The sequence below is a fragment of the Abrus precatorius genome, unplaced genomic scaffold (assembly GCF_003935025.1).
Source record: "Abrus precatorius isolate BTA unplaced genomic scaffold, Abrus_2018 Scaffold1, whole genome shotgun sequence".
NCBI classification, from domain to species: domain Eukaryota; kingdom Viridiplantae; phylum Streptophyta; class Magnoliopsida; order Fabales; family Fabaceae; genus Abrus; species Abrus precatorius.
The window spans coordinates 5,398,172-5,424,220 of record NW_020874291.1 but is presented as its reverse complement, the minus strand read 5'-3'; the positions used below and the strand labels follow the sequence as shown (position 1 = coordinate 5,424,220).

Sequence of the window (26,049 nt, the reverse complement as noted above, 5' to 3'; positions counted from 1 at the left end):
AAAAATCCTTGATAAAGCGCCTGTAGAAACCTGCATGGCCAAGAAATGCACGCACCTCTCGTACACAAGAGGGGTAAGAAAGCCGTGAAATGACATTAAGCTTAGCAGGATCTACCTCAATTCCCTTCTCAGATATTATATGACCTAAGACTACCCCCTGCCTAACCATAAAATGACATTTCTCAAAGTTCAGAACAAGGTTAGTCTCTATACATCTTTGTAAAACTCTATCCAAGTTTCCTAAACATGCAGAAAATAATGACCCATATACAGTGAAGTCATCCATGAAGACTTCAATACAATGCTCAACCAAGTCAGAAAATATGCTTAACATGCATCTTTGAAATGTACCGGGAGCATTGCAAAGCCCGAATGGCATTCTCCTATATGCAAATGTACCGAATGGGCATGTAAAAGTGGTCTTCTCCTAATCCTCAGGAGCTATGCATATTTGAAAATAACTAGAGAATCCATCTAGGAAGCAGTAGTAAGACTTACCTGCCAGGCGCTCTAGCATCTGATCTATGAAAGGTAGAGGAAAGTGGTCTTTCCTGGTCGCCTGGTTGAGCCTCCTATAATCAATGCAGACTCTCCAGCTATTCTACACTCTAGTGGACAAGAGCTCATCCTTCTCAGTCTTCACCACTGTAATCCCTGACTTTTTCGGCACCACCTGCACTGGGCTCACCCATGTGCTATGTGATATCGGTTAGATGATGCCTGCCTGGAGTAGCTTGGTGATCTCCTTCTTCACCACCTCCAATATGATCGGATTTACCCGCCTCTGGGGCTATCTCACTGGCTTGGATCCTTCTTCCGACAAAATCTGGTGCATGCACAGGGAATGGCTGATTCCAGGGATGTCAGCCAAGGTCTATCCAATAGCCTTTCTATGCTTCTGAATTACATCGAGCAACTGCTCCTCCTGGTTCTCATCAATCTTAGTGGATATGATCACAGGGAGCTTCTCACCTGCTTCCAAATAAGCGTATTTTAAATGCTCAGGCAGGGGTTTAAGCTCCAAGGTGGGAGGCTGCTCAATTGAAGGTAGTGGTTTAGCACTTTCATTTGAAATGATTTCTGCAACATTTAAACCACAAGGGTTAGATTCAATTATACTTGCTGTACTCAATGAACCACATTCTATCCCTTTTGATTTTTCAATGTCATTAATGTCAGAAGTTGCAGAATCTAAATCCAGAAAATCAGCAATACAAATATCACACAAAGATGAATTAGTACAATATTCACAAATTTTAGTATTTATGGTATCTACACAATCAGAAAAATCAACGAAAGAGTCTCCTAAAAATTCAACAAAACTATCATCTATCAAGCTATCAAGAACATCAATATGGAAAATTGAATGCTCCTCAGGTGAGTGCTTCATAGCATCTAGTATGTTGAAGCGAACCACACTCTCTCAAAACTCCATAGTAAGAGTTCCAGCATACACATCAATTTTGGTCCTGGCTGTCTTCAAGAATGGCCTCCCCAAGATGATTGGTGCAACTCCTTTTATTGACTCTTCTTCTTGCATGTCCAAGATGTAAAAGTCAGCAGGAAAGATCAAGTCATTCACTCTTACTAGAACATCCTCCATAAGGCCGGCTGGATTAGTGGTGCTCCTATTTGCTAGCTGAATGATGACACCTGTGGGCTGCAATGGTCCAAGAGACAAAGATGTGAAGATAGATAAAGGCATAACATTAATAGATGCACCTAAATCAAGCATGGCATTATCTATCCTATTGTTGCCTATAATACAGGGAATAGTAAACGTCCCTGGATCTTTGCATTTCTCAGGCATGGAAGTTTTTTGGCCTCTCAAAAAGGGCTAATACATTCCTCCCTATGTTCACTCTTTCATTACCCTTTAGTCGCCTTCTATGAGTGCACAAGTCCTTAAGGAATTTGGCGTACTTTGGGATTTGCTTGATAGCATCTAACAAGGGGATATTGACTTCAACCTTTCTGAAAGTATCCAGAATTTCTTTATCAACCTCTTCTTGCTTCTTGTTGGGCTGAACCATTCTTTGAGGGAAGGGAATAGGAATGGACCTCTCTTCTTTGTCTACCACTTTTGGTTGACATGGTGTGGGCATAGGTGCAGGCTGCTCTTGGCTTCCAACTTCTCCTTCTTCACCTTCTGCAGCTAAAGTGCAACTAGGATCCTTCTCTTTAGGCATTTCTGGCTCTTGCATCACCTTACCAGATCTCAAGGTAATGGCACTCACATTCTTTGGGTTTGTTACCGTTTGTGCAGGGAGATTGCCTGAACCTTGAGATTGAAGTTGATTCAGGGATGAAGCAAGTTGACCCATTTGATTCTCCAAGGTCTTAATACTTGCTTAAGTCTGTTGTTGGAAAGCCTGACTCTGTTGCTGGAAATTGAGATTATTCATAGTGAGTTGCTTCACAAGGTCTTCCAAGGATGACTCACTCTTTTGGGGTGCAGGAGCTAGTGAAGAAGATGCTTGATGGTGCAGCTGAGATGAAGATGATGAATGGTGATGTTGCTGGGCTTAATATGGCTTAATTTGTCTAGCTTGATACGGTTGGAAATGGTTGTTGGTTGGTTGGCTAGAGCTTTGATCTGTGCATTTCCTCCCCACCTTAAGTTAGGATGGTTCCTCCAACCGGGATTATATCTATTAGAAGATAAATCCCAGCTTTGTTGTTGCTGCGGCTGCTGAAAAGGAAATTTATTAGCATAAATATTAGTAGCATAAGCTTAAGGATTACCTTCTGAAGATTCAGTTTCTTGCAATGTGGGGCAATTATCAGCGAAGTGATCCGTAGATGAAGAAATCCCACAAAGCATGGCTGGAATGGATGGAGGTGGAGGTGTATATGCAGCAAAATTCTTTTGGATGGATGCCAACTGTTTTACCATAAAAGCCAACTCATCTAGCTTATGCTCCAGCTTGTGTGAATCTGAAGTTTGAATTTTATTGACACTCCTGGATATGATGGAATTTTGCCTTGTAGCAAACTGTTGAGAGTTAGCTGCCATATTCTCAATGAGGTTTCTAGCGGCAGCGGGAGTCTTGTCAACTAGGGCTCCCCCACTAGCTGCGTCAATCATGCTCCTATCCATTTGGTGTAAGCCCTCATAGAAGTATTGGGTTTGGAGCTGGTCACTTATTTGATGATGGGGGCAGCTAGCACAAAGTCTCTTGAAACGCTTCCAATATTCATACAAATTTTTCCTCTCTAGCTGCCTAATACCACATATTTCCTTTCTTATTGAGGCAGGGAAAATTTTTCCAGGAACAATCTCTTGAGAGTGTCCTAACTTGTAATAGAGTCAGGTGGAAGATAATACAACCAATCTTTAGCCAAATCCATAAGAGAGAATGGAAAAGCCTTTAATTTCACACGCTCTTCAGGCACACCTTGTGGTCTCATTGTAGAGCAAACAATATGAAATTCCTTGAGGTGTTTATGTGGATCTTCACCTGCAAGACCATGAAATTTAGGCAAAAGATGGATTAGGCCAGTTTTAAGAACAAAAGGGCTCAATACCGCACTACTTGACTTGAGTAGACAAACCACGGTATTGGATACAACAAACCAGACCATCTGTAACGTCACGTTCCGGCCGGCAGCTTCTTTCAGAATGTCACGAGTACAAATTCTTATAGAACTATTTCTAAAGTCCTCCATACAAACACACAAAAAAAACAAACATCTACCTTCACAGTACATGCAGACAATCAATATATTGGAGATGCGAAACCATCAAGTCGACAAATAAAAAAGGACACTTCAGCTCAGTATGCCTTGCCAGAGTTTTGTCTATTAAAGGCTCCTAAAGATTCCTAATGGAAACCATGACTTGTCCTCATCCAAATTACACGTTAATCTCGCCCGAGAGAGCACTCATAAATCTCTCTGATTTGATGCTGGTCCCAATCAGCTCTCGGAAATTGAGCTATGAAACTCTCGCAAAAAGACAGTATAAAACACTAACCCACCAACCTGATCAAGCAAGTAAAAAGTGACAAGAAAAATCTCAGTTACCCTCTCATGGCAAGAAAAAAAGTATCAATCAAAGAGCACCAAAGATAAAATAGCCCCCAACATAAACATATTGAACACTAAACAGCAAAAACGAAAAAGAAATTGCAAACTATGGAACATAAAATTAGCAAAACAAGCACCAGCACACAGTACTTTGCGAGAATCTTCCTGACTCAGTGAACGTTATGCAGCAAAATAGCAACAAGAACTCACATAAGATAGAGAGGCAAAACGAATCGAACTGACACACCAAGATGTCACAGTATAACCATAATCAATGCAAAGAGATCCACATAGACATTCAATACCATGCACCAGATCCATACAGCGATTCATACCAGGAATTGGTTAGAATACCCATATGCAAAATATCACTACATTACTATCTATGCAAACATAACACATCTATACTAACAGAATACACAATGGCAAAAGATTAACAAAGAGAATTCACTAATATGGCAAAAAAACAAACAAAATCCAGAAATATAGAGTAAACAAAAAATAAACAATTTAGTATAAACCCCATAATCCACCAACACAAATCCCCACCCAATACATATACCCATCGACGAACCCCACACAAAATAATCCCACAAAAAGATAAACCAAATCCAGCAACAGGCAGAAGCCTAAATTTGAATGAATGGTGCCTATTTATCTATTCCTCTAGAGCACGTGTTCATAACAAGATTTGTTTTCGCCACAAATCCATCAAAAATTTAAACCGAAATTAATGTTAGTACTAGGTTACCCTAGATTGTCTCCTACAGAATCAAAAATCAACAACCAATGAAACGATATGCGCTCATTAATCGCATTCAACATGTTAGAAGAGAGACTAATATAATTTGAAACATCCAAGGCAATTCTTAAAACAATGGAGCCCGTGTTATGCTCGGTTTCAAAACAAATTGTAAAGACATCAAACAGCAAAACACCAGTGTTAATCATCCCCAAACAATATGAAAGCACAAACCAGGCCATAATTCCTTAGCTCGTCATCCACAACTCAACTATTCCTATCCTCAGATCTCCACTTCGAATTTAATCATATCAATCCTCCCCATCTCCCATGAATTAGGTTAATTTAACACAGCTCGACAAATATCAACCTTATGTCGACTAACTACTGCACCATAAATTTAGCACAGGACTCGGATTTATGCAAATCATATGTCTATTTCATATAACTTTTCGGGATCTGTCCAATCCAGACTCCCGCCAATCCTGCTGAGAATCACAGATACCGCCAAATGGCTAAATAGGAAAAAGGAAAGAGGAAAAGAGGTGCAACACGAGGACTTCCCAGGAGGTCACCCATCCTAGTACTACTCTCGCCCAAGCACGCTTAACTGCGGAGTTTGATGGGATCCGGTGCATTAGTGCTGGTATGATCGCACCTGACATGTTCTGCGCGATCAACTCCTATATGAATGCGAGGGCGAAGCTTGCTCCAACCGGGACGACCGAGACAGTCAAGACGGATTTACCGTTATCAGGGCAAACCATGCGCCTGCGCAAATTCACCGATAAATACCGCGCAATTCTGGGAGGGCGGAAGGCCGAGCCGATCGGTGTAGAAAGAGGTGAAAAACTGAGGATTTAGCGTCGTAAACTCTGGAGGGACATAACTTTTAGCACAGGACTCGGATTTATGCAAATCATATGTCTATTTCATATAACTTTTCGGGATCTGTCCAATCCAGACTCCCGCCAATCCTGCTGAGAATCACAGATACCGCCAAATGGCTAAATAGGAAAAAGGAAAGAGGAAAAGAGGTGCAACACGAGGACTTCCCAGGAGGTCACCCATCCTAGTACTACTCTCGCCCAAGCACGCTTAACTGCGGAGTTCTGATGGGATCCGGTGCATTAGTGCTGGTATGATCGCACCTGACATGTTCTGCGCGATCAACTCCTATATGAATGCCGAGGGCGAAGCTTGCTCCAACCGGGACCGACCGAGACAGTCAAGACGGATTTACCGTTATCAGGGCAAACCATGCGCCTGCGCAAATTCACCGATAAATACCGCGCAATTCTGGAGGGCGGAAGGCCGAGCCGATCGGTGTAGAAAGAGGTGAAAAACTGAGGATTTAGCGTCGTAAACTCTGGAGGGACATAACTTTTAGCACAGGACTCGGATTTATGCAAATCATATGTCTATTTCATATAACTTTTCGGGATCTGTCCAATCCAGACTCCCGCCAATCCTGCTGAGAATCACAGATACCGCCAAATGGCTAAAATAGGAAAAAGGAAAGAGGAAAAAGAGGTGCAACACGAGGACTTCCCAGGAGGTCACCCATCCTAGTACTACTCTCGCCCAAGCACGCTTAACTGCGGAGTTCTGATGGGATCCGGTGCATTAGTGCTGGTATGATCGCACCTGACATGTTCTGCGCGATCAACTCCTATATGAATGCCGAGGGCGAAGCTTGCTCCAACCGGGACCGACCGAGACAGTCAAGACGGATTTACCGTTATCAGGGCAAACCATGCGCCTGCGCAAATTCACCGATAAATACCGCGCAATTCTGGGAGGGCGGAAGGCCGAGCCGATCGGTGTAGAAAGAGGTGAAAAACTGAGGATTTAGCGTCGTAAACTCTGGAGGGACATAACTTTTAGCACAGGACTCGGATTTATGCAAATCATATGTCTATTTCATATAACTTTTCGGGATCTGTCCAATCCAGACTCCCGCCAATCCTGCTGAGAATCACAGATACCGCCAAATGGCTAAAATAGGAAAAAGGAAAGAGGAAAAAGAGGTGCAACACGAGGACTTCCCAGGAGGTCACCCATCCTAGTACTACTCTCGCCCAAGCACGCTTAACTGCGGAGTTCTGATGGGATCCGGTGCATTAGTGCTGGTATGATCGCACCTGACATGTTCTGCGCGATCAACTCCTATATGAATGCCGAGGGCGAAGCTTGCTCCAACCGGGACCGACCGAGACAGTCAAGACGGATTTACCGTTATCAGGGCAAACCATGCGCCTGCGCAAATTCACCGATAAATACCGCGCAATTCTGGGAGGGCGGAAGGCCGAGCCGATCGGTGTAGAAAGAGGTGAAAAACTGAGGATTTAGCGTCGTAAACTCTGGAGGGACATAACTTTTAGCACAGGACTCGGATTTATGCAAATCATATGTCTATTTCATATAACTTTTCGGGATCTGTCCAATCCAGACTCCCGCCAATCCTGCTGAGAATCACAGATACCGCCAAATGGCTAAAATAGGAAAAAGGAAAGAGGAAAAAGAGGTGCAACACGAGGACTTCCCAGGAGGTCACCCATCCTAGTACTACTCTCGCCCAAGCACGCTTAACTGCGGAGTTCTGATGGGATCCGGTGCATTAGTGCTGGTATGATCGCACCTGACATGTTCTGCGCGATCAACTCCTATATGAATGCCGAGGGCGAAGCTTGCTCCAACCGGGACCGACCGAGACAGTCAAGACGGATTTACCGTTATCAGGGCAAACCATGCGCCTGCGCAAATTCACCGATAAATACCGCGCAATTCTGGGAGGGCGGAAGGCCGAGCCGATCGGTGTAGAAAGAGGTGAAAAACTGAGGATTTAGCGTCGTAAACTCTGGAGGGACATAACTTTTAGCACAGGACTCGGATTTATGCAAATCATATGTCTATTTCATATAACTTTTCGGGATCTGTCCAATCCAGACTCCCGCCAATCCTGCTGAGAATCACAGATACCGCCAAATGGCTAAAATAGGAAAAAGGAAAGAGGAAAAAGAGGTGCAACACGAGGACTTCCCAGGAGGTCACCCATCCTAGTACTACTCTCGCCCAAGCACGCTTAACTGCGGAGTTCTGATGGGATCCGGTGCATTAGTGCTGGTATGATCGCACCTGACATGTTCTGCGCGATCAACTCCTATATGAATGCCGAGGGCGAAGCTTGCTCCAACCGGGACCGACCGAGACAGTCAAGACGGATTTACCGTTATCAGGGCAAACCATGCGCCTGCGCAAATTCACCGATAAATACCGCGCAATTCTGGGAGGGCGGAAGGCCGAGCCGATCGGTGTAGAAAGAGGTGAAAAACTGAGGATTTAGCGTCGTAAACTCTGGAGGGACATAACTTTTAGCACAGGACTCGGATTTATGCAAATCATATGTCTATTTCATATAACTTTTCGGATCTGTCCAATCCAGACTCCCGCCAATCCTGCTGAGAATCACAGATACCGCCAAATGGCTAAAATAGGAAAAAGGAAAGAGGAAAAAGAGGTGCAACACGAGGACTTCCCAGGAGGTCACCCATCCTAGTACTACTCTCGCCCAAGCACGCTTAACTGCGGAGTTCTGATGGGATCCGGTGCATTAGTGCTGGTATGATCGCACCTGACATGTTCTGCGCGATCAACTCCTATATGAATGCCGAGGGCGAAGCTTGCTCCAACCGGGACCGACCGAGACAGTCAAGACGGATTTACCGTTATCAGGGCAAACCATGCGCCTGCGCAAATTCACCGATAAATACCGCGCAATTCTGGGAGGGCGGAAGGCCGAGCCGATCGGTGTAGAAAGAGGTGAAAAACTGAGGATTTAGCGTCGTAAACTCTGGAGGGACATAACTTTTAGCACAGGACTCGGATTTATGCAAATCATATGTCTATTTCATATAACTTTTCGGGATCTGTCCAATCCAGACTCCCGCCAATCCTGCTGAGAATCACAGATACCGCCAAATGGCTAAAATAGGAAAAAGGAAAGAGGAAAAAGAGGTGCAACACGAGGACTTCCCAGGAGGTCACCCATCCTAGTACTACTCTCGCCCAAGCACGCTTAACTGCGGAGTTCTGATGGGATCCGGTGCATTAGTGCTGGTATGATCGCACCTGACATGTTCTGCGCGATCAACTCCTATATGAATGCCGAGGGCGAAGCTTGCTCCAACCGGGACCGACCGAGACAGTCAAGACGGATTTACCGTTATCAGGGCAAACCATGCGCCTGCGCAAATTCACCGATAAATACCGCGCAATTCTGGGAGGGCGGAAGGCCGAGCCGATCGGTGTAGAAAGAGGTGAAAAACTGAGGATTTAGCGTCGTAAACTCTGGAGGGACATAACTTTTAGCACAGGACTCGGATTTATGCAAATCATATGTCTATTTCATATAACTTTTCGGATCTGTCCAATCCAGACTCCCGCCAATCCTGCTGAGAATCACAGATACCGCCAAATGGCTAAAATAGGAAAAAGGAAAGAGGAAAAAGAGGTGCAACACGAGGACTTCCCAGGAGGTCACCCATCCTAGTACTACTCTCGCCCAAGCACGCTTAACTGCGGAGTTCTGATGGGATCCGGTGCATTAGTGCTGGTATGATCGCACCTGACATGTTCTGCGCGATCAACTCCTATATGAATGCCGAGGGCGAAGCTTGCTCCAACCGGGACCGACCGAGACAGTCAAGACGGATTTACCGTTATCAGGGCAAACCATGCGCCTGCGCAAATTCACCGATAAATACCGCGCAATTCTGGGAGGGCGGAAGGCCGAGCCGATCGGTGTAGAAAGAGGTGAAAAACTGAGGATTTAGCGTCGTAAACTCTGGAGGGACATAACTTTTAGCACAGGACTCGGATTTATGCAAATCATATGTCTATTTCATATAACTTTTCGGGATCTGTCCAATCCAGACTCCCGCCAATCCTGCTGAGAATCACAGATACCGCCAAATGGCTAAAATAGGAAAAAGGAAAGAGGAAAAAGAGGTGCAACACGAGGACTTCCCAGGAGGTCACCCATCCTAGTACTACTCTCGCCCAAGCACGCTTAACTGCGGAGTTCTGATGGGATCCGGTGCATTAGTGCTGGTATGATCGCACCTGACATGTTCTGCGCGATCAACTCCTATATGAATGCCGAGGGCGAAGCTTGCTCCAACCGGGACCGACCGAGACAGTCAAGACGGATTTACCGTTATCAGGGCAAACCATGCGCCTGCGCAAATTCACCGATAAATACCGCGCAATTCTGGGAGGGCGGAAGGCCGAGCCGATCGGTGTAGAAAGAGGTGAAAAACTGAGGATTTAGCGTCGTAAACTCTGGAGGGACATAACTTTTAGCACAGGACTCGGATTTATGCAAATCATATGTCTATTTCATATAACTTTTCGGGATCTGTCCAATCCAGACTCCCGCCAATCCTGCTGAGAATCACAGATACCGCCAAATGGCTAAAATAGGAAAAAGGAAAGAGGAAAAAGAGGTGCAACACGAGGACTTCCCAGGAGGTCACCCATCCTAGTACTACTCTCGCCCAAGCACGCTTAACTGCGGAGTTCTGATGGGATCCGGTGCATTAGTGCTGGTATGATCGCACCTGACATGTTCTGCGCGATCAACTCCTATATGAATGCCGAGGGCGAAGCTTGCTCCAACCGGGACCGACCGAGACAGTCAAGACGGATTTACCGTTATCAGGGCAAACCATGCGCCTGCGCAAATTCACCGATAAATACCGCGCAATTCTGGGAGGGCGGAAGGCCGAGCCGATCGGTGTAGAAAGAGGTGAAAAACTGAGGATTTAGCGTCGTAAACTCTGGAGGGACATAACTTTTAGCACAGGACTCGGATTTATGCAAATCATATGTCTATTTCATATAACTTTTCGGGATCTGTCCAATCCAGACTCCCGCCAATCCTGCTGAGAATCACAGATACCGCCAAATGGCTAAAATAGGAAAAAGGAAAGAGGAAAAAGAGGTGCAACACGAGGACTTCCCAGGAGGTCACCCATCCTAGTACTACTCTCGCCCAAGCACGCTTAACTGCGGAGTTCTGATGGGATCCGGTGCATTAGTGCTGGTATGATCGCACCTGACATGTTCTGCGCGATCAACTCCTATATGAATGCCGAGGGCGAAGCTTGCTCCAACCGGGACCGACCGAGACAGTCAAGACGGATTTACCGTTATCAGGGCAAACCATGCGCCTGCGCAAATTCACCGATAAATACCGCGCAATTCTGGGAGGGCGGAAGGCCGAGCCGATCGGTGTAGAAAGAGGTGAAAAACTGAGGATTTAGCGTCGTAAACTCTGGAGGGACATAACTTTTAGCACAGGACTCGGATTTATGCAAATCATATGTCTATTTCATATAACTTTTCGGGATCTGTCCAATCCAGACTCCCGCCAATCCTGCTGAGAATCACAGATACCGCCAAATGGCTAAAATAGGAAAAAGGAAAGAGGAAAAAGAGGTGCAACACGAGGACTTCCCAGGAGGTCACCCATCCTAGTACTACTCTCGCCCAAGCACGCTTAACTGCGGAGTTCTGATGGGATCCGGTGCATTAGTGCTGGTATGATCGCACCTGACATGTTCTGCGCGATCAACTCCTATATGAATGCCGAGGGCGAAGCTTGCTCCAACCGGGACCGACCGAGACAGTCAAGACGGATTTACCGTTATCAGGGCAAACCATGCGCCTGCGCAAATTCACCGATAAATACCGCGCAATTCTGGGAGGGCGGAAGGCCGAGCCGATCGGTGTAGAAAGAGGTGAAAAACTGAGGATTTAGCGTCGTAAACTCTGGAGGGACATAACTTTTAGCACAGGACTCGGATTTATGCAAATCATATGTCTATTTCATATAACTTTTCGGGATCTGTCCAATCCAGACTCCCGCCAATCCTGCTGAGAATCACAGATACCGCCAAATGGCTAAAATAGGAAAAAGGAAAGAGGAAAAAGAGGTGCAACACGAGGACTTCCCAGGAGGTCACCCATCCTAGTACTACTCTCGCCCAAGCACGCTTAACTGCGGAGTTCTGATGGGATCCGGTGCATTAGTGCTGGTATGATCGCACCTGACATGTTCTGCGCGATCAACTCCTATATGAATGCCGAGGGCGAAGCTTGCTCCAACCGGGACCGACCGAGACAGTCAAGACGGATTTACCGTTATCAGGGCAAACCATGCGCCTGCGCAAATTCACCGATAAATACCGCGCAATTCTGGGAGGGCGGAAGGCCGAGCCGATCGGTGTAGAAAGAGGTGAAAAACTGAGGATTTAGCGTCGTAAACTCTGGAGGGACATAACTTTTAGCACAGGACTCGGATTTATGCAAATCATATGTCTATTTCATATAACTTTTCGGGATCTGTCCAATCCAGACTCCCGCCAATCCTGCTGAGAATCACAGATACCGCCAAATGGCTAAAATAGGAAAAAGGAAAGAGGAAAAAGAGGTGCAACACGAGGACTTCCCAGGAGGTCACCCATCCTAGTACTACTCTCGCCCAAGCACGCTTAACTGCGGAGTTCTGATGGGATCCGGTGCATTAGTGCTGGTATGATCGCACCTGACATGTTCTGCGCGATCAACTCCTATATGAATGCCGAGGGCGAAGCTTGCTCCAACCGGGACCGACCGAGACAGTCAAGACGGATTTACCGTTATCAGGGCAAACCATGCGCCTGCGCAAATTCACCGATAAATACCGCGCAATTCTGGGAGGGCGGAAGGCCGAGCCGATCGGTGTAGAAAGAGGTGAAAAACTGAGGATTTAGCGTCGTAAACTCTGGAGGGACATAACTTTTAGCACAGGACTCGGATTTATGCAAATCATATGTCTATTTCATATAACTTTTCGGGATCTGTCCAATCCAGACTCCCGCCAATCCTGCTGAGAATCACAGATACCGCCAAATGGCTAAAATAGGAAAAAGGAAAGAGGAAAAAGAGGTGCAACACGAGGACTTCCCAGGAGGTCACCCATCCTAGTACTACTCTCGCCCAAGCACGCTTAACTGCGGAGTTCTGATGGGATCCGGTGCATTAGTGCTGGTATGATCGCACCTGACATGTTCTGCGCGATCAACTCCTATATGAATGCCGAGGGCGAAGCTTGCTCCAACCGGGACCGACCGAGACAGTCAAGACGGATTTACCGTTATCAGGGCAAACCATGCGCCTGCGCAAATTCACCGATAAATACCGCGCAATTCTGGGAGGGCGGAAGGCCGAGCCGATCGGTGTAGAAAGAGGTGAAAAACTGAGGATTTAGCGTCGTAAACTCTGGAGGGACATAACTTTTAGCACAGGACTCGGATTTATGCAAATCATATGTCTATTTCATATAACTTTTCGGGATCTGTCCAATCCAGACTCCCGCCAATCCTGCTGAGAATCACAGATACCGCCAAATGGCTAAAATAGGAAAAAGGAAAGAGGAAAAAGAGGTGCAACACGAGGACTTCCCAGGAGGTCACCCATCCTAGTACTACTCTCGCCCAAGCACGCTTAACTGCGGAGTTCTGATGGGATCCGGTGCATTAGTGCTGGTATGATCGCACCTGACATGTTCTGCGCGATCAACTCCTATATGAATGCCGAGGGCGAAGCTTGCTCCAACCGGGACCGACCGAGACAGTCAAGACGGATTTACCGTTATCAGGGCAAACCATGCGCCTGCGCAAATTCACCGATAAATACCGCGCAATTCTGGGAGGGCGGAAGGCCGAGCCGATCGGTGTAGAAAGAGGTGAAAAACTGAGGATTTAGCGTCGTAAACTCTGGAGGGACATAACTTTTAGCACAGGACTCGGATTTATGCAAATCATATGTCTATTTCATATAACTTTTCGGGATCTGTCCAATCCAGACTCCCGCCAATCCTGCTGAGAATCACAGATACCGCCAAATGGCTAAAATAGGAAAAAGGAAAGAGGAAAAAGAGGTGCAACACGAGGACTTCCCAGGAGGTCACCCATCCTAGTACTACTCTCGCCCAAGCACGCTTAACTGCGGAGTTCTGATGGGATCCGGTGCATTAGTGCTGGTATGATCGCACCTGACATGTTCTGCGCGATCAACTCCTATATGAATGCCGAGGGCGAAGCTTGCTCCAACCGGGACCGACCGAGACAGTCAAGACGGATTTACCGTTATCAGGGCAAACCATGCGCCTGCGCAAATTCACCGATAAATACCGCGCAATTCTGGGAGGGCGGAAGGCCGAGCCGATCGGTGTAGAAAGAGGTGAAAAACTGAGGATTTAGCGTCGTAAACTCTGGAGGGACATAACTTTTAGCACAGGACTCGGATTTATGCAAATCATATGTCTATTTCATATAACTTTTCGGGATCTGTCCAATCCAGACTCCCGCCAATCCTGCTGAGAATCACAGATACCGCCAAATGGCTAAAATAGGAAAAAGGAAAGAGGAAAAAGAGGTGCAACACGAGGACTTCCCAGGAGGTCACCCATCCTAGTACTACTCTCGCCCAAGCACGCTTAACTGCGGAGTTCTGATGGGATCCGGTGCATTAGTGCTGGTATGATCGCACCTGACATGTTCTGCGCGATCAACTCCTATATGAATGCCGAGGGCGAAGCTTGCTCCAACCGGGACCGACCGAGACAGTCAAGACGGATTTACCGTTATCAGGGCAAACCATGCGCCTGCGCAAATTCACCGATAAATACCGCGCAATTCTGGGAGGGCGGAAGGCCGAGCCGATCGGTGTAGAAAGAGGTGAAAAACTGAGGATTTAGCGTCGTAAACTCTGGAGGGACATAACTTTTAGCACAGGACTCGGATTTATGCAAATCATATGTCTATTTCATATAACTTTTCGGGATCTGTCCAATCCAGACTCCCGCCAATCCTGCTGAGAATCACAGATACCGCCAAATGGCTAAAATAGGAAAAAGGAAAGAGGAAAAAGAGGTGCAACACGAGGACTTCCCAGGAGGTCACCCATCCTAGTACTACTCTCGCCCAAGCACGCTTAACTGCGGAGTTCTGATGGGATCCGGTGCATTAGTGCTGGTATGATCGCACCTGACATGTTCTGCGCGATCAACTCCTATATGAATGCCGAGGGCGAAGCTTGCTCCAACCGGGACCGACCGAGACAGTCAAGACGGATTTACCGTTATCAGGGCAAACCATGCGCCTGCGCAAATTCACCGATAAATACCGCGCAATTCTGGGAGGGCGGAAGGCCGAGCCGATCGGTGTAGAAAGAGGTGAAAAACTGAGGATTTAGCGTCGTAAACTCTGGAGGGACATAACTTTTAGCACAGGACTCGGATTTATGCAAATCATATGTCTATTTCATATAACTTTTCGGGATCTGTCCAATCCAGACTCCCGCCAATCCTGCTGAGAATCACAGATACCGCCAAATGGCTAAAATAGGAAAAAGGAAAGAGGAAAAAGAGGTGCAACACGAGGACTTCCCAGGAGGTCACCCATCCTAGTACTACTCTCGCCCAAGCACGCTTAACTGCGGAGTTCTGATGGGATCCGGTGCATTAGTGCTGGTATGATCGCACCTGACATGTTCTGCGCGATCAACTCCTATATGAATGCCGAGGGCGAAGCTTGCTCCAACCGGGACCGACCGAGACAGTCAAGACGGATTTACCGTTATCAGGGCAAACCATGCGCCTGCGCAAATTCACCGATAAATACCGCGCAATTCTGGGAGGGCGGAAGGCCGAGCCGATCGGTGTAGAAAGAGGTGAAAAACTGAGGATTTAGCGTCGTAAACTCTGGAGGGACATAACTTTTAGCACAGGACTCGGATTTATGCAAATCATATGTCTATTTCATATAACTTTTCGGGATCTGTCCAATCCAGACTCCCGCCAATCCTGCTGAGAATCACAGATACCGCCAAATGGCTAAAATAGGAAAAAGGAAAGAGGAAAAAGAGGTGCAACACGAGGACTTCCCAGGAGGTCACCCATCCTAGTACTACTCTCGCCCAAGCACGCTTAACTGCGGAGTTCTGATGGGATCCGGTGCATTAGTGCTGGTATGATCGCACCTGACATGTTCTGCGCGATCAACTCCTATATGAATGCCGAGGGCGAAGCTTGCTCCAACCGGGACCGACCGAGACAGTCAAGACGGATTTACCGTTATCAGGGCAAACCATGCGCCTGCGCAAATTCACCGATAAATACCGCGCAATTCTGGGAGGGCGGAAGGCCGAGCCGATCGGTGTAGAAAGAGGTGAAAAACTGAGGATTTAGCGTCGTAAACTCTGGAGGGACATAACTTTTAGCACAGGACTCGGATTTATGCAAATCATATGTCTATTTCATATAACTTTTCGGGATCTGTCCAATCCAGACTCCCGCCAATCCTGCTGAGAATCACAGATACCGCCAAATGGCTAAAATAGGAAAAAGGAAAGAGGAAAAAGAGGTGCAACACGAGGACTTCCCAGGAGGTCACCCATCCTAGTACTACTCTCGCCCAAGCACGCTTAACTGCGGAGTTCTGATGGGATCCGGTGCATTAGTGCTGGTATGATCGCACCTGACATGTTCTGCGCGATCAACTCCTATATGAATGCCGAGGGCGAAGCTTGCTCCAACCGGGACCGACCGAGACAGTCAAGACGGATTTACCGTTATCAGGGCAAACCATGCGCCTGCGCAAATTCACCGATAAATACCGCGCAATTCTGGGAGGGCGGAAGGCCGAGCCGATCGGTGTAGAAAGAGGTGAAAAACTGAGGATTTAGCGTCGTAAACTCTGGAGGGACATAACTTTTAGCACAGGACTCGGATTTATGCAAATCATATGTCTATTTCATATAACTTTTCGGGATCTGTCCAATCCAGACTCCCGCCAATCCTGCTGAGAATCACAGATACCGCCAAATGGCTAAAATAGGAAAAAGGAAAGAGGAAAAAGAGGTGCAACACGAGGACTTCCCAGGAGGTCACCCATCCTAGTACTACTCTCGCCCAAGCACGCTTAACTGCGGAGTTCTGATGGGATCCGGTGCATTAGTGCTGGTATGATCGCACCTGACATGTTCTGCGCGATCAACTCCTATATGAATGCCGAGGGCGAAGCTTGCTCCAACCGGGACCGACCGAGACAGTCAAGACGGATTTACCGTTATCAGGGCAAACCATGCGCCTGCGCAAATTCACCGATAAATACCGCGCAATTCTGGGAGGGCGGAAGGCCGAGCCGATCGGTGTAGAAAGAGGTGAAAAACTGAGGATTTAGCGTCGTAAACTCTGGAGGGACATAACTTTTAGCACAGGACTCGGATTTATGCAAATCATATGTCTATTTCATATAACTTTTCGGGATCTGTCCAATCCAGACTCCCGCCAATCCTGCTGAGAATCACAGATACCGCCAAATGGCTAAAATAGGAAAAAGGAAAGAGGAAAAAGAGGTGCAACACGAGGACTTCCCAGGAGGTCACCCATCCTAGTACTACTCTCGCCCAAGCACGCTTAACTGCGGAGTTCTGATGGGATCCGGTGCATTAGTGCTGGTATGATCGCACCTGACATGTTCTGCGCGATCAACTCCTATATGAATGCCGAGGGCGAAGCTTGCTCCAACCGGGACCGACCGAGACAGTCAAGACGGATTTACCGTTATCAGGGCAAACCATGCGCCTGCGCAAATTCACCGATAAATACCGCGCAATTCTGGGAGGGCGGAAGGCCGAGCCGATCGGTGTAGAAAGAGGTGAAAAACTGAGGATTTAGCGTCGTAAACTCTGGAGGGACATAACTTTTAGCACAGGACTCGGATTTATGCAAATCATATGTCTATTTCATATAACTTTTCGGGATCTGTCCAATCCAGACTCCCGCCAATCCTGCTGAGAATCACAGATACCGCCAAATGGCTAAAATAGGAAAAAGGAAAGAGGAAAAAGAGGTGCAACACGAGGACTTCCCAGGAGGTCACCCATCCTAGTACTACTCTCGCCCAAGCACGCTTAACTGCGGAGTTCTGATGGGATCCGGTGCATTAGTGCTGGTATGATCGCACCTGACATGTTCTGCGCGATCAACTCCTATATGAATGCCGAGGGCGAAGCTTGCTCCAACCGGGACCGACCGAGACAGTCAAGACGGATTTACCGTTATCAGGGCAAACCATGCGCCTGCGCAAATTCACCGATAAATACCGCGCAATTCTGGGAGGGCGGAAGGCCGAGCCGATCGGTGTAGAAAGAGGTGAAAAACTGAGGATTTAGCGTCGTAAACTCTGGAGGGACATAACTTTTAGCACAGGACTCGGATTTATGCAAATCATATGTCTATTTCATATAACTTTTCGGATCTGTCCAATCCAGACTCCCGCCAATCCTGCTGAGAATCACAGATACCGCCAAATGGCTAAAATAGGAAAAAGGAAAGAGGAAAAAGAGGTGCAACACGAGGACTTCCCAGGAGGTCACCCATCCTAGTACTACTCTCGCCCAAGCACGCTTAACTGCGGAGTTCTGATGGGATCCGGTGCATTAGTGCTGGTATGATCGCACCTGACATGTTCTGCGCGATCAACTCCTATATGAATGCCGAGGGCGAAGCTTGCTCCAACCGGGACCGACCGAGACAGTCAAGACGGATTTACCGTTATCAGGGCAAACCATGCGCCTGCGCAAATTCACCGATAAATACCGCGCAATTCTGGGAGGGCGGAAGGCCGAGCCGATCGGTGTAGAAAGAGGTGAAAAACTGAGGATTTAGCGTCGTAAACTCTGGAGGGACATAACTTTTAGCACAGGACTCGGATTTATGCAAATCATATGTCTATTTCATATAACTTTTCGGGATCTGTCCAATCCAGACTCCCGCCAATCCTGCTGAGAATCACAGATACCGCCAAATGGCTAAAATAGGAAAAAGGAAAGAGGAAAAAGAGGTGCAACACGAGGACTTCCCAGGAGGTCACCCATCCTAGTACTACTCTCGCCCAAGCACGCTTAACTGCGGAGTTCTGATGGGATCCGGTGCATTAGTGCTGGTATGATCGCACCTGACATGTTCTGCGCGATCAACTCCTATATGAATGCCGAGGGCGAAGCTTGCTCCAACCGGGACCGACCGAGACAGTCAAGACGGATTTACCGTTATCAGGGCAAACCATGCGCCTGCGCAAATTCACCGATAAATACCGCGCAATTCTGGGAGGGCGGAAGGCCGAGCCGATCGGTGTAGAAAGAGGTGAAAAACTGAGGATTTAGCGTCGTAAACTCTGGAGGGACATAACTTTTAGCACAGGACTCGGATTTATGCAAATCATATGTCTATTTCATATAACTTTTCGGGATCTGTCCAATCCAGACTCCCGCCAATCCTGCTGAGAATCACAGATACCGCCAAATGGCTAAAATAGGAAAAAGGAAAGAGGAAAAAGAGGTGCAACACGAGGACTTCCCAGGAGGTCACCCATCCTAGTACTACTCTCGCCCAAGCACGCTTAACTGCGGAGTTCTGATGGGATCCGGTGCATTAGTGCTGGTATGATCGCACCTGACATGTTCTGCGCGATCAACTCCTATATGAATGCCGAGGGCGAAGCTTGCTCCAACCGGGACCGACCGAGACAGTCAAGACGGATTTACCGTTATCAGGGCAAACCATGCGCCTGCGCAAATTCACCGATAAATACCGCGCAATTCTGGGAGGGCGGAAGGCCGAGCCGATCGGTGTAGAAAGAGGTGAAAAACTGAGGATTTAGCGTCGTAAACTCTGGAGGGACATAACTTTTAGCACAGGACTCGGATTTATGCAAATCATATGTCTATTTCATATAACTTTTCGGGATCTGTCCAATCCAGACTCCCGCCAATCCTGCTGAGAATCACAGATACCGCCAAATGGCTAAAATAGGAAAAAGGAAAGAGGAAAAAGAGGTGCAACACGAGGACTTCCCAGGAGGTCACCCATCCTAGTACTACTCTCGCCCAAGCACGCTTAACTGCGGAGTTCTGATGGGATCCGGTGCATTAGTGCTGGTATGATCGCACCTGACATGTTCTGCGCGATCAACTCCTATATGAATGCCGAGGGCGAAGCTTGCTCCAACCGGGACCGACCGAGACAGTCAAGACGGATTTACCGTTATCAGGGCAAACCATGCGCCTGCGCAAATTCACCGATAAATACCGCGCAATTCTGGGAGGGCGGAAGGCCGAGCCGATCGGTGTAGAAAGAGGTGAAAAACTGAGGATTTAGCGTCGTAAACTCTGGAGGGACATAACTTTTAGCACAGGACTCGGATTTATGCAAATCATATGTCTATTTCATATAACTTTTCGGGATCTGTCCAATCCAGACTCCCGCCAATCCTGCTGAGAATCACAGATACCGCCAAATGGCTAAAATAGGAAAAAGGAAAGAGGAAAAAGAGGTGCAACACGAGGACTTCCCAGGAGGTCACCCATCCTAGTACTACTCTCGCCCAAGCACGCTTAACTGCGGAGTTCTGATGGGATCCGGTGCATTAGTGCTGGTATGATCGCACCTGACATGTTCTGCGCGATCAACTCCTATATGAATGCCGAGGGCGAAGCTTGCTCCAACCGGGACCGACCGAGACAGTCAAGACGGATTTACCGTTATCAGGGCAAACCATGCGCCTGCGCAAATTCACCGATAAATACCGCGCAATTCTGGGAGGGCGGAAGGCCGAGCCGATCGGTGTAGAAAGAGGTGAAAAACTGAGGATTTAGCGTCGTAAACTCTGGAGGGACATAACTTTTAGCACAGGACTCGGATTTATGCAAATCATATGTCTATTTCATATAACTTTTCGGGATCTGTCCAATCCAGACTCCCGCCAATCCTGCTGAGAATCACAGATACCGCCAAATGGCTAAAATAGGAAAAAGGAAAGAGGAAAAAGAGGTGCAACACGAGGACTTCCCAGGAGGTCACCCATCCTAGTACTACTCTCGCCCAAGCACGCTTAACTGCGGAGTTCTGATGGGATCCGGTGCATTAGTGCTGGTATGATCGCACCTGACATGTTCTGCGCGATCAACTCCTATATGAATGCCGAGGGCGAAGCTTGCTCCAACCGGGACCGACCGAGACAGTCAAGACGGATTTACCGTTATCAGGGCAAACCATGCGCCTGCGCAAATTCACCGATAAATACCGCGCAATTCTGGGAGGGCGGAAGGCCGAGCCGATCGGTGTAGAAAGAGGTGAAAAACTGAGGATTTAGCGTCGTAAACTCTGGAGGGACATAACTTTTAGCACAGGACTCGGATTTATGCAAATCATATGTCTATTTCATATAACTTTTCGGGATCTGTCCAATCCAGACTCCCGCCAATCCTGCTGAGAATCACAGATACCGCCAAATGGCTAAAATAGGAAAAAGGAAAGAGGAAAAAGAGGTGCAACACGAGGACTTCCCAGGAGGTCACCCATCCTAGTACTACTCTCGCCCAAGCACGCTTAACTGCGGAGTTCTGATGGGATCCGGTGCATTAGTGCTGGTATGATCGCACCTGACATGTTCTGCGCGATCAACTCCTATATGAATGCCGAGGGCGAAGCTTGCTCCAACCGGGACCGACCGAGACAGTCAAGACGGATTTACCGTTATCAGGGCAAACCATGCGCCTGCGCAAATTCACCGATAAATACCGCGCAATTCTGGGAGGGCGGAAGGCCGAGCCGATCGGTGTAGAAAGAGGTGAAAAACTGAGGATTTAGCGTCGTAAACTCTGGAGGGACATAACTTTTAGCACAGGACTCGGATTTATGCAAATCATATGTCTATTTCATATAACTTTTCGGGATCTGTCCAATCCAGACTCCCGCCAATCCTGCTGAGAATCACAGATACCGCCAAATGGCTAAAATAGGAAAAAGGAAAGAGGAAAAAGAGGTGCAACACGAGGACTTCCCAGGAGGTCACCCATCCTAGTACTACTCTCGCCCAAGCACGCTTAACTGCGGAGTTCTGATGGGATCCGGTGCATTAGTGCTGGTATGATCGCACCTGACATGTTCTGCGCGATCAACTCCTATATGAATGCCGAGGGCGAAGCTTGCTCCAACCGGGACCGACCGAGACAGTCAAGACGGATTTACCGTTATCAGGGCAAACCATGCGCCTGCGCAAATTCACCGATAAATACCGCGCAATTCTGGGAGGGCGGAAGGCCGAGCCGATCGGTGTAGAAAGAGGTGAAAAACTGAGGATTTAGCGTCGTAAACTCTGGAGGGACATAACTTTTAGCACAGGACTCGGATTTATGCAAATCATATGTCTATTTCATATAACTTTTCGGGATCTGTCCAATCCAGACTCCCGCCAATCCTGCTGAGAATCACAGATACCGCCAAATGGCTAAAATAGGAAAAAGGAAAGAGGAAAAAGAGGTGCAACACGAGGACTTCCCAGGAGGTCACCCATCCTAGTACTACTCTCGCCCAAGCACGCTTAACTGCGGAGTTCTGATGGGATCCGGTGCATTAGTGCTGGTATGATCGCACCTGACATGTTCTGCGCGATCAACTCCTATATGAATGCCGAGGGCGAAGCTTGCTCCAACCGGGACCGACCGAGACAGTCAAGACGGATTTACCGTTATCAGGGCAAACCATGCGCCTGCGCAAATTCACCGATAAATACCGCGCAATTCTGGGAGGGCGGAAGGCCGAGCCGATCGGTGTAGAAAGAGGTGAAAAACTGAGGATTTAGCGTCGTAAACTCTGGAGGGACATAACTTTTAGCACAGGACTCGGATTTATGCAAATCATATGTCTATTTCATATAACTTTTCGGGATCTGTCCAATCCAGACTCCCGCCAATCCTGCTGAGAATCACAGATACCGCCAAATGGCTAAAATAGGAAAAAGGAAAGAGGAAAAAGAGGTGCAACACGAGGACTTCCCAGGAGGTCACCCATCCTAGTACTACTCTCGCCCAAGCACGCTTAACTGCGGAGTTCTGATGGGATCCGGTGCATTAGTGCTGGTATGATCGCACCTGACATGTTCTGCGCGATCAACTCCTATATGAATGCCGAGGGCGAAGCTTGCTCCAACCGGGACCGACCGAGACAGTCAAGACGGATTTACCGTTATCAGGGCAAACCATGCGCCTGCGCAAATTCACCGATAAATACCGCGCAATTCTGGGAGGGCGGAAGGCCGAGCCGATCGGTGTAGAAAGAGGTGAAAAACTGAGGATTTAGCGTCGTAAACTCTGGAGGGACATAACTTTTAGCACAGGACTCGGATTTATGCAAATCATATGTCTATTTCATATAACTTTTCGGGATCTGTCCAATCCAGACTCCCGCCAATCCTGCTGAGAATCACAGATACCGCCAAATGGCTAAAATAGGAAAAAGGAAAGAGGAAAAAGAGGTGCAACACGAGGACTTCCCAGGAGGTCACCCATCCTAGTACTACTCTCGCCCAAGCACGCTTAACTGCGGAGTTCTGATGGGATCCGGTGCATTAGTGCTGGTATGATCGCACCTGACATGTTCTGCGCGATCAACTCCTATATGAATGCCGAGGGCGAAGCTTGCTCCAACCGGGACCGACCGAGACAGTCAAGACGGATTTACCGTTATCAGGGCAAACCATGCGCCTGCGCAAATTCACCGATAAATACCGCGCAATTCTGGGAGGGCGGAAGGCCGAGCCGATCGGTGTAGAAAGAGGTGAAAAACTGAGGATTTAGCGTCGTAAACTCTGGAGGGACATAACTTTTAGCACAGGACTCGGATTTATGCAAATCATATGTCTATTTCATATAACTTTTCGGGATCTGTCCAATCCAGACTCCCGCCAATCCTGCTGAGAATCACAGATACCGCCAAATGGCTAAAATAGGAAAAAGGAAAGAGGAAAAAGAGGTGCAACACGAGGACTTCCCAGGAGGTCACCCATCCTAGTACTACTCTCGCCCAAGCACGCTTAACTGCGGAGTTCTGATGGGATCCGGTGCATTAGTGCTGGTATGATCGCACCTGACATGTTCTGCGCGATCAACTCCTATATGAATGCCGAGGGCGAAGCTTGCTCCAACCGGGACCGACCGAGACAGTCAAGACGGATTTACCGTTATCAGGGCAAACCATGCGCCTGCGCAAATTCACCGATAAATACCGCGCAATTCTGGGAGGGCGGAAGGCCGAGCCGATCGGTGTAGAAAGAGGTGAAAAACTGAGGATTTAGCGTCGTAAACTCTGGAGGGACATAACTTTTAGCACAGGACTCGGATTTATGCAAATCATATGTCTATTTCATATAACTTTTCGGGATCTGTCCAATCCAGACTCCCGCCAATCCTGCTGAGAATCACAGATACCGCCAAATGGCTAAAATAGGAAAAAGGAAAGAGGAAAAAGAGGTGCAACACGAGGACTTCCCAGGAGGTCACCCATCCTAGTACTACTCTCGCCCAAGCACGCTTAACTGCGGAGTTCTGATGGGATCCGGTGCATTAGTGCTGGTATGATCGCACCTGACATGTTCTGCGCGATCAACTCCTATATGAATGCCGAGGGCGAAGCTTGCTCCAACCGGGACCGACCGAGACAGTCAAGACGGATTTACCGTTATCAGGGCAAACCATGCGCCTGCGCAAATTCACCGATAAATACCGCGCAATTCTGGGAGGGCGGAAGGCCGAGCCGATCGGTGTAGAAAGAGGTGAAAAACTGAGGATTTAGCGTCGTAAACTCTGGAGGGACATAACTTTTAGCACAGGACTCGGATTTATGCAAATCATATGTCTATTTCATATAACTTTTCGGGATCTGTCCAATCCAGACTCCCGCCAATCCTGCTGAGAATCACAGATACCGCCAAATGGCTAAAATAGGAAAAAGGAAAGAGGAAAAAGAGGTGCAACACGAGGACTTCCCAGGAGGTCACCCATCCTAGTACTACTCTCGCCCAAGCACGCTTAACTGCGGAGTTCTGATGGGATCCGGTGCATTAGTGCTGGTATGATCGCACCTGACATGTTCTGCGCGATCAACTCCTATATGAATGCCGAGGGCGAAGCTTGCTCCAACCGGGACCGACCGAGACAGTCAAGACGGATTTACCGTTATCAGGGCAAACCATGCGCCTGCGCAAATTCACCGATAAATACCGCGCAATTCTGGGAGGGCGGAAGGCCGAGCCGATCGGTGTAGAAAGAGGTGAAAAACTGAGGATTTAGCGTCGTAAACTCTGGAGGGACATAACTTTTAGCACAGGACTCGGATTTATGCAAATCATATGTCTATTTCATATAACTTTTCGGGATCTGTCCAATCCAGACTCCCGCCAATCCTGCTGAGAATCACAGATACCGCCAAATGGCTAAAATAGGAAAAAGGAAAGAGGAAAAAGAGGTGCAACACGAGGACTTCCCAGGAGGTCACCCATCCTAGTACTACTCTCGCCCAAGCACGCTTAACTGCGGAGTTCTGATGGGATCCGGTGCATTAGTGCTGGTATGATCGCACCTGACATGTTCTGCGCGATCAACTCCTATATGAATGCCGAGGGCGAAGCTTGCTCCAACCGGGACCGACCGAGACAGTCAAGACGGATTTACCGTTATCAGGGCAAACCATGCGCCTGCGCAAATTCACCGATAAATACCGCGCAATTCTGGGAGGGCGGAAGGCCGAGCCGATCGGTGTAGAAAGAGGTGAAAAACTGAGGATTTAGCGTCGTAAACTCTGGAGGGACATAACTTTTAGCACAGGACTCGGATTTATGCAAATCATATGTCTATTTCATATAACTTTTCGGGATCTGTCCAATCCAGACTCCCGCCAATCCTGCTGAGAATCACAGATACCGCCAAATGGCTAAAATAGGAAAAAGGAAAGAGGAAAAAGAGGTGCAACACGAGGACTTCCCAGGAGGTCACCCATCCTAGTACTACTCTCGCCCAAGCACGCTTAACTGCGGAGTTCTGATGGGATCCGGTGCATTAGTGCTGGTATGATCGCACCTGACATGTTCTGCGCGATCAACTCCTATATGAATGCCGAGGGCGAAGCTTGCTCCAACCGGGACCGACCGAGACAGTCAAGACGGATTTACCGTTATCAGGGCAAACCATGCGCCTGCGCAAATTCACCGATAAATACCGCGCAATTCTGGGAGGGCGGAAGGCCGAGCCGATCGGTGTAGAAAGAGGTGAAAAACTGAGGATTTAGCGTCGTAAACTCTGGAGGGACATAACTTTTAGCACAGGACTCG

The 26,049-nt window shown here is 47.8% G+C and overlaps 43 non-coding genes across 43 annotated transcripts; 1 reads left to right on the top strand and 42 right to left on the bottom strand.

Moving 5' to 3' along the window:
• The first annotated feature begins 3,146 nt into the window (after positions 1-3,146).
• LOC113861824 lies at positions 3,147-3,251 on the top strand. The gene has a single exon (XR_003504348.1). It is a non-coding gene; the product is annotated as a small nucleolar RNA R71 (small nucleolar RNA).
• A 2,062-nt stretch (positions 3,252-5,313) lies between these two features.
• Positions 5,314-5,431, bottom strand: LOC113860784. The gene has a single exon (XR_003504045.1). It is a non-coding gene; the product is annotated as a 5S ribosomal RNA (ribosomal RNA).
• A 374-nt stretch (positions 5,432-5,805) lies between these two features.
• LOC113859582 lies at positions 5,806-5,924 on the bottom strand. The gene has a single exon (XR_003503583.1). It is a non-coding gene; the product is annotated as a 5S ribosomal RNA (ribosomal RNA).
• A 377-nt stretch (positions 5,925-6,301) lies between these two features.
• LOC113859576 lies at positions 6,302-6,420 on the bottom strand. The gene has a single exon (XR_003503582.1). It is a non-coding gene; the product is annotated as a 5S ribosomal RNA (ribosomal RNA).
• Positions 6,421-6,798: 378 nt separating this feature from the next.
• On the bottom strand, positions 6,799-6,917 carry LOC113859529. The gene has a single exon (XR_003503578.1). It is a non-coding gene; the product is annotated as a 5S ribosomal RNA (ribosomal RNA).
• Positions 6,918-7,295: 378 nt separating this feature from the next.
• Positions 7,296-7,414, bottom strand: LOC113859474. The gene has a single exon (XR_003503568.1). It is a non-coding gene; the product is annotated as a 5S ribosomal RNA (ribosomal RNA).
• Positions 7,415-7,792: 378 nt separating this feature from the next.
• On the bottom strand, positions 7,793-7,911 carry LOC113859413. The gene has a single exon (XR_003503557.1). It is a non-coding gene; the product is annotated as a 5S ribosomal RNA (ribosomal RNA).
• Positions 7,912-8,288: 377 nt separating this feature from the next.
• LOC113859345 lies at positions 8,289-8,407 on the bottom strand. Its single transcript, XR_003503546.1, has one exon. It is a non-coding gene; the product is annotated as a 5S ribosomal RNA (ribosomal RNA).
• Positions 8,408-8,785: 378 nt separating this feature from the next.
• LOC113859282 lies at positions 8,786-8,904 on the bottom strand. The gene has a single exon (XR_003503533.1). It is a non-coding gene; the product is annotated as a 5S ribosomal RNA (ribosomal RNA).
• Positions 8,905-9,281: 377 nt separating this feature from the next.
• Positions 9,282-9,400, bottom strand: LOC113859198. Its single transcript, XR_003503520.1, has one exon. It is a non-coding gene; the product is annotated as a 5S ribosomal RNA (ribosomal RNA).
• A 378-nt stretch (positions 9,401-9,778) lies between these two features.
• Positions 9,779-9,897, bottom strand: LOC113859121. The gene has a single exon (XR_003503509.1). It is a non-coding gene; the product is annotated as a 5S ribosomal RNA (ribosomal RNA).
• A 378-nt stretch (positions 9,898-10,275) lies between these two features.
• LOC113859046 lies at positions 10,276-10,394 on the bottom strand. Its single transcript, XR_003503495.1, has one exon. It is a non-coding gene; the product is annotated as a 5S ribosomal RNA (ribosomal RNA).
• A 378-nt stretch (positions 10,395-10,772) lies between these two features.
• LOC113858973 lies at positions 10,773-10,891 on the bottom strand. Its single transcript, XR_003503483.1, has one exon. It is a non-coding gene; the product is annotated as a 5S ribosomal RNA (ribosomal RNA).
• Positions 10,892-11,269: 378 nt separating this feature from the next.
• Positions 11,270-11,388, bottom strand: LOC113858907. The gene has a single exon (XR_003503471.1). It is a non-coding gene; the product is annotated as a 5S ribosomal RNA (ribosomal RNA).
• Positions 11,389-11,766: 378 nt separating this feature from the next.
• LOC113858846 lies at positions 11,767-11,885 on the bottom strand. The gene has a single exon (XR_003503455.1). It is a non-coding gene; the product is annotated as a 5S ribosomal RNA (ribosomal RNA).
• A 378-nt stretch (positions 11,886-12,263) lies between these two features.
• LOC113858785 lies at positions 12,264-12,382 on the bottom strand. The gene has a single exon (XR_003503440.1). It is a non-coding gene; the product is annotated as a 5S ribosomal RNA (ribosomal RNA).
• A 378-nt stretch (positions 12,383-12,760) lies between these two features.
• LOC113858778 lies at positions 12,761-12,879 on the bottom strand. Its single transcript, XR_003503439.1, has one exon. It is a non-coding gene; the product is annotated as a 5S ribosomal RNA (ribosomal RNA).
• Positions 12,880-13,257: 378 nt separating this feature from the next.
• On the bottom strand, positions 13,258-13,376 carry LOC113858770. Its single transcript, XR_003503437.1, has one exon. It is a non-coding gene; the product is annotated as a 5S ribosomal RNA (ribosomal RNA).
• A 378-nt stretch (positions 13,377-13,754) lies between these two features.
• On the bottom strand, positions 13,755-13,873 carry LOC113858765. The gene has a single exon (XR_003503436.1). It is a non-coding gene; the product is annotated as a 5S ribosomal RNA (ribosomal RNA).
• Positions 13,874-14,251: 378 nt separating this feature from the next.
• Positions 14,252-14,370, bottom strand: LOC113858710. Its single transcript, XR_003503418.1, has one exon. It is a non-coding gene; the product is annotated as a 5S ribosomal RNA (ribosomal RNA).
• A 378-nt stretch (positions 14,371-14,748) lies between these two features.
• On the bottom strand, positions 14,749-14,867 carry LOC113858646. Its single transcript, XR_003503404.1, has one exon. It is a non-coding gene; the product is annotated as a 5S ribosomal RNA (ribosomal RNA).
• A 378-nt stretch (positions 14,868-15,245) lies between these two features.
• LOC113858584 lies at positions 15,246-15,364 on the bottom strand. Its single transcript, XR_003503385.1, has one exon. It is a non-coding gene; the product is annotated as a 5S ribosomal RNA (ribosomal RNA).
• A 378-nt stretch (positions 15,365-15,742) lies between these two features.
• On the bottom strand, positions 15,743-15,861 carry LOC113858519. The gene has a single exon (XR_003503372.1). It is a non-coding gene; the product is annotated as a 5S ribosomal RNA (ribosomal RNA).
• Positions 15,862-16,239: 378 nt separating this feature from the next.
• LOC113858456 lies at positions 16,240-16,358 on the bottom strand. The gene has a single exon (XR_003503359.1). It is a non-coding gene; the product is annotated as a 5S ribosomal RNA (ribosomal RNA).
• Positions 16,359-16,736: 378 nt separating this feature from the next.
• LOC113862231 lies at positions 16,737-16,855 on the bottom strand. Its single transcript, XR_003504443.1, has one exon. It is a non-coding gene; the product is annotated as a 5S ribosomal RNA (ribosomal RNA).
• A 378-nt stretch (positions 16,856-17,233) lies between these two features.
• On the bottom strand, positions 17,234-17,352 carry LOC113862165. Its single transcript, XR_003504432.1, has one exon. It is a non-coding gene; the product is annotated as a 5S ribosomal RNA (ribosomal RNA).
• A 378-nt stretch (positions 17,353-17,730) lies between these two features.
• On the bottom strand, positions 17,731-17,849 carry LOC113862092. Its single transcript, XR_003504421.1, has one exon. It is a non-coding gene; the product is annotated as a 5S ribosomal RNA (ribosomal RNA).
• Positions 17,850-18,226: 377 nt separating this feature from the next.
• LOC113862021 lies at positions 18,227-18,345 on the bottom strand. Its single transcript, XR_003504409.1, has one exon. It is a non-coding gene; the product is annotated as a 5S ribosomal RNA (ribosomal RNA).
• Positions 18,346-18,723: 378 nt separating this feature from the next.
• Positions 18,724-18,842, bottom strand: LOC113861961. The gene has a single exon (XR_003504390.1). It is a non-coding gene; the product is annotated as a 5S ribosomal RNA (ribosomal RNA).
• Positions 18,843-19,220: 378 nt separating this feature from the next.
• Positions 19,221-19,339, bottom strand: LOC113861898. The gene has a single exon (XR_003504370.1). It is a non-coding gene; the product is annotated as a 5S ribosomal RNA (ribosomal RNA).
• A 378-nt stretch (positions 19,340-19,717) lies between these two features.
• LOC113861846 lies at positions 19,718-19,836 on the bottom strand. The gene has a single exon (XR_003504356.1). It is a non-coding gene; the product is annotated as a 5S ribosomal RNA (ribosomal RNA).
• A 378-nt stretch (positions 19,837-20,214) lies between these two features.
• LOC113861795 lies at positions 20,215-20,333 on the bottom strand. The gene has a single exon (XR_003504340.1). It is a non-coding gene; the product is annotated as a 5S ribosomal RNA (ribosomal RNA).
• A 378-nt stretch (positions 20,334-20,711) lies between these two features.
• Positions 20,712-20,830, bottom strand: LOC113861739. The gene has a single exon (XR_003504323.1). It is a non-coding gene; the product is annotated as a 5S ribosomal RNA (ribosomal RNA).
• A 378-nt stretch (positions 20,831-21,208) lies between these two features.
• Positions 21,209-21,327, bottom strand: LOC113861683. The gene has a single exon (XR_003504299.1). It is a non-coding gene; the product is annotated as a 5S ribosomal RNA (ribosomal RNA).
• Positions 21,328-21,705: 378 nt separating this feature from the next.
• LOC113861628 lies at positions 21,706-21,824 on the bottom strand. The gene has a single exon (XR_003504277.1). It is a non-coding gene; the product is annotated as a 5S ribosomal RNA (ribosomal RNA).
• A 378-nt stretch (positions 21,825-22,202) lies between these two features.
• LOC113861576 lies at positions 22,203-22,321 on the bottom strand. The gene has a single exon (XR_003504264.1). It is a non-coding gene; the product is annotated as a 5S ribosomal RNA (ribosomal RNA).
• A 378-nt stretch (positions 22,322-22,699) lies between these two features.
• LOC113861545 lies at positions 22,700-22,818 on the bottom strand. The gene has a single exon (XR_003504255.1). It is a non-coding gene; the product is annotated as a 5S ribosomal RNA (ribosomal RNA).
• Positions 22,819-23,196: 378 nt separating this feature from the next.
• On the bottom strand, positions 23,197-23,315 carry LOC113861499. The gene has a single exon (XR_003504244.1). It is a non-coding gene; the product is annotated as a 5S ribosomal RNA (ribosomal RNA).
• A 378-nt stretch (positions 23,316-23,693) lies between these two features.
• Positions 23,694-23,812, bottom strand: LOC113861446. Its single transcript, XR_003504228.1, has one exon. It is a non-coding gene; the product is annotated as a 5S ribosomal RNA (ribosomal RNA).
• A 378-nt stretch (positions 23,813-24,190) lies between these two features.
• Positions 24,191-24,309, bottom strand: LOC113861383. The gene has a single exon (XR_003504209.1). It is a non-coding gene; the product is annotated as a 5S ribosomal RNA (ribosomal RNA).
• Positions 24,310-24,687: 378 nt separating this feature from the next.
• LOC113861327 lies at positions 24,688-24,806 on the bottom strand. Its single transcript, XR_003504193.1, has one exon. It is a non-coding gene; the product is annotated as a 5S ribosomal RNA (ribosomal RNA).
• A 378-nt stretch (positions 24,807-25,184) lies between these two features.
• Positions 25,185-25,303, bottom strand: LOC113861279. The gene has a single exon (XR_003504179.1). It is a non-coding gene; the product is annotated as a 5S ribosomal RNA (ribosomal RNA).
• Positions 25,304-25,681: 378 nt separating this feature from the next.
• On the bottom strand, positions 25,682-25,800 carry LOC113861227. The gene has a single exon (XR_003504158.1). It is a non-coding gene; the product is annotated as a 5S ribosomal RNA (ribosomal RNA).
• Positions 25,801-26,049: the final 249 nt, after the last annotated feature.